Source organism: Aythya ferina (assembly GCF_964211825.1).
Source record: "Aythya ferina genome assembly, chromosome: 33".
NCBI classification, from domain to species: domain Eukaryota; kingdom Metazoa; phylum Chordata; class Aves; order Anseriformes; family Anatidae; genus Aythya; species Aythya ferina.
The window spans coordinates 472,654-476,666 of record NC_140330.1 but is presented as its reverse complement, the minus strand read 5'-3'; the positions used below and the strand labels follow the sequence as shown (position 1 = coordinate 476,666).

Genomic DNA, 4,013 nt, shown 5'->3' with positions numbered 1-4,013 from the left:
TTTACCTATTCTCCACGTGTTCAATTGCAAAGCCTCCTCTGGAGGATCAACAGCTGTGAATTCAGCGTGCTTAGGAGAAATCAGATCTACATCTGAACCACAACTCTTTCAGTAGTATCACTAACTTATGTGTTGCCTTCAGGGGGCAGTGGCGACCTGGTTCAGGAACGGCACGGCGACCAACCCCAGGCCGCTCGGTCCATCGGCTCACAGACACCAACGTGCTGGATGGCAAATGGCGTTTATTGTCGAGTCACATGGGGTTCTATACCCGAGGCCCATAGCGCCTCTTCCGCTTGCTTACATCACAGCCCACACGCTACTGTCCATCAAGGGAGGGGCTCCACCTTTCCGTACAGCGCGACATCTTCCGGCCGCCAGACCCTAACTACCCACATTTCCCCCCTCCCTATGCACAACCAAATTAGCTAAAATATAACAATCTTAAGACGTAGACATCATAACTTAAATAAAAAACATAAGGCACAATAACCAGGAGAAAACTAGGAGGTAACTGGTAACCCTGAGTAAATACACTCTTAAAGTAGCTGTTGGTGTTCTACCAACATAAAGTAAACTTTCTCTAACCAGCTTTTAACAAACAACACAAGGTTATTTAGTATACAAGGTCCAAAGATAAGATCATACAAAGGCATCACAGCCCCCCACCCACGGAGGCCGCTTTGCTGTCGTCTGTATTCTGCCAGTGTGGAACTCTCAGGCTTAGACAGGACGCTTGCTGACTTATTGTCTTCTCTTGTCACCAGGGTATACAGATTACGGGGGTGTCCGATGATCCGTTCCTGTGAACAGAAACTCAGTTTTCATTAGTTTTATTCTGAATAACGGTCGGGTCACTGCACCAAACTGGCGCCAGTGCCCGATCCACTGTGATCTGGCAGATAGGCGAGTTGATCATTCCTTGAGGCAGCATTTTCCACTGGAAGTTGGGGCAAGCGCTGCGTGGACACTCAGCTGCCGCTGACGGCCTTGGGGCCATTGAGAAGCCCCGTCAGCAGCAGGGAGGTGGCAGGGCGGCCCTCTGGGTGCCACAGCTGGCTGGGGGCACTGGGGCTCCACCGGCCCTTCTGACCTGGACCAGCTCTGCTGGCGCTGCCAAGCTGTGCCGCCCGATGCCCGGTGCCATCCCGGTTGTGCTGTGCAGGTGCTGCTGGAAGACGAGCCCTTGGACGTTCTGAACACAGCGGTACAGCAGCAAGCCATGCTTGCACTTCGCCACTTGAGGTACGTGCCCAGCCCCTGCTCTGGCCCTGGGCCTGGCTTCCAGGCTTCCCCTGTCTAGGCAGCAGCCTGGCAGTGCCGGCCGCGGGGCCGCTGCTCGCCAAGCCTCGGGGCTTCTGGAAGGTGGAAGGCAGCCCCCATGGCAGGGACCGAGGCCCCGCAGTGCTGCGTCCTCCTCCCTGAGGCCCTGCTCCGTGACAACGAGGCCCCTTGCTTTCTTTGCAGCTATGTCAAGTCAGTGCTGGAGGGCAAGAAGAAGAGCATCCTGCTCGTGTGCTTCAATAGCATCTTCTTGCTTCCTTCACACGAGCATTTGGAGGGCCCGAGCCGTATCAGCTACTTGGAGGTATGCTCTGGGAGAGCTCTTGGAACACCCATCCCTCTGGGTTGGTCCCTGGCTGCTCTGTGCTGAGATCTGTGCAGATCCTGGCAGAGGGAGAGGGACTGGAGATCCACTGCCATCCCTTTGTTGTCCTTGCAGACCCTGGATGCCATGGACCACATGCTGGAGCTATTCATCAGGAATTCTCCCGTCTCCGGCTTCTGTGAGCTGCAGGACATCTTGCAGGTCTGCCACTTGCCAAGAGCGGGGTTCCCAGGGGCGCTTCCTCACCCGGAGGGAATTCAGCATCCACTCCGGAACGGACAGGCCCTACTTCAGTGCCACGCACAGGCAGCACAGGGCAGGAAGGGTGCCCGCCTCCCTTGGGGGAACCGGGGGCTGCCCACTGAGGTCTTCTGGCAGCCCCGTATCCCACGGGGCCACTGCTCGCCAAGCCTCGGGGCTTCTGGAAGGTGGAAGGCAGTCCCCATGGCAGGGACCGAGGCCCCGCAGTGCTGCATCCTCCTCCCTGAGCCCCGCACAGCCCTGAGCCCCTCGAGGCTTTGGTCCTGCTGCTGGCCATGGGTCTCCCCTCTCACACTCCTGGGGCAGTTGGTGGGATGGCTCCTCCTTTGCCACACTTGCGAGAATAGGCAGCTACGATGGGAGGCTTTGGATGCTCTTCATTACCTCTTCCGATTCATCCAGAAAAACAGTAAGAGAAGCTGTGTTGGGCTGCCCTCCCCTCCAGCCGAGAGGCTCCCCCCTAAAAAAACGGGACTGGCTGGATACCCCTGGTGGGGTGGGGGGTAAAAGGAAAGGGTAAAAAGGGGGGGAGGAGGAAAGGAGGAAATAGGGTACAAGTGGTAGGGTAAAAAGAGGGGGTATGAGGGGAAGGGCAGACGGATGGGGGCAAAAAGGGGGAGGGGGGCAAGAGGGGGCTGGTTTAAGGGGGGGGGAAGGGGATACCGGGCGCCAGGGGCAGGGGGCGGGGCCGCGCGGCCGCCATTTTGTGGCGTCTTCAGAAATGGCCCGGCTCCATTTCCGCCAACCGGACAGGAACCGGGGGGACGACCGGGAAAAGGAGAGGATGAGGGGTAGCACCAGACACCCCCCCCCCGCCGTCATGTCCCTCCCCCTCCCCACCCCACCCAGGCCTCTCCCTCCCCCCTCGGCCGCCCCCACCTCCCGGCGCCTCACAGCTGCGCCCGCCAATCAGCGGGCTCCCTCCGCTGAACGACGCGCAGCTCGGCCAATAGGCTGCGGCGCCCCCTCACGGGAGGCGGGCCCAACATCTCCCTGCCGCGAAGCGGCCGCTGAAGCCGCCGCCAAACGCCCGAGCCCGGCCGGGGAGGCGGCGGGACGGCCGGGGAGGCGCCGCGGGCCGGGGCCGGCCCCGCACTTACCGCCGTAGCCCTGCTCCATGGCGGCCGCCCTCCGCCCGCGGCACCGCTCCGCCGCCCATTGGGCCCCGCCGGCCCCTTCGGCCCGCCCACGAAGCGCTGCTATTGGCCGCCATCCGCGTCGGCCGCTATTGGCTGAGCTCGCCCCGAGGCGCGGCCCGGACGCCGATCCCATTGGACCGCGCGGCCCGCCCCTCGCCGGGGCCCCCGCGATCCGATTCGTGGAGGAGCCTCCTGCGGTCCCGCCCCTTCGGCCCTTCTGTGGTCACGCCTCTCCGCTGTCAATCACAGCCGGACCCGATTCTGAGTGGGCAGCGGCGCGGGGCGCATTGTGGGGGCCGGAGCAGAGACGGGGTCGTCTCTGGAGGTCGCCATGGAGACGGGGCCTGGTCCCGCTCTGCGAGCCTGACCCCCGGCCCCTGACCTCTTCTTGACCTTTACCAGTGACCCCGGCCCCAAATGAGACCCCCCAAGGCGTCCCCATTGACTCCCCAGTCAGTAGGATTGTAAAGGGGTTGGGTTAGAAACTGGCTGGATAGCCGGGCCCAAAGAGTCGTGGTGAATGGAGCCAAGTCCAGTTGGAGGCCAGTCACTAGTGGCGTCCCCCAGGGCTCGGTGCTGGGGCCGGTCCTCTTTAATATCTTCATCGATGATCTGGACGAGGGCATCGAGTGCACCCTCAGTAAGTTCGCAGATGACACCAAGTTAGGTGCGTGTGTCGATCTGCTCGAGGGTAGGAAAGCTCTGCAGGAGGATCTGGATAGGCTGCACCGATGGGCTGAGGTCAACTGCATGAAGTTTAACAAGGCCAAGTGCCGGGTCCTGCACCTGGGGCGCAATAACCCCAAGCAGAGCTACAGGCTGGGAGAGGAATGGTTGGAAAGCTGCCAGGCAGAGAAGGACCTGGGAGTGATGGTGGACAGTCGGCTGAATATGAGCCAGCAGTGTGCTCAGGTGGCCAAGAAGGCCAACGGCATCCTGGCTTGTATTAGGAACAGCGTGACCAGCAGGGCTAGGGAGGTGATTGTCCCCCTGTACTCAGCTCT

At 61.1% G+C, this 4,013-nt stretch overlaps 1 long non-coding RNA gene across 1 annotated transcript; it reads right to left on the bottom strand.

Moving 5' to 3' along the window:
• Positions 1-225: 225 nt before the first annotated feature.
• Positions 226-3,028, bottom strand: LOC311425691. The gene is made up of 2 exons (XR_014686393.1): positions 2,971-3,028; positions 226-2,330 (listed from the first exon to the last, which is right to left on the bottom strand). It is a non-coding gene; the product is annotated as an uncharacterized lncRNA (long non-coding RNA).
• Positions 3,029-4,013: the final 985 nt, after the last annotated feature.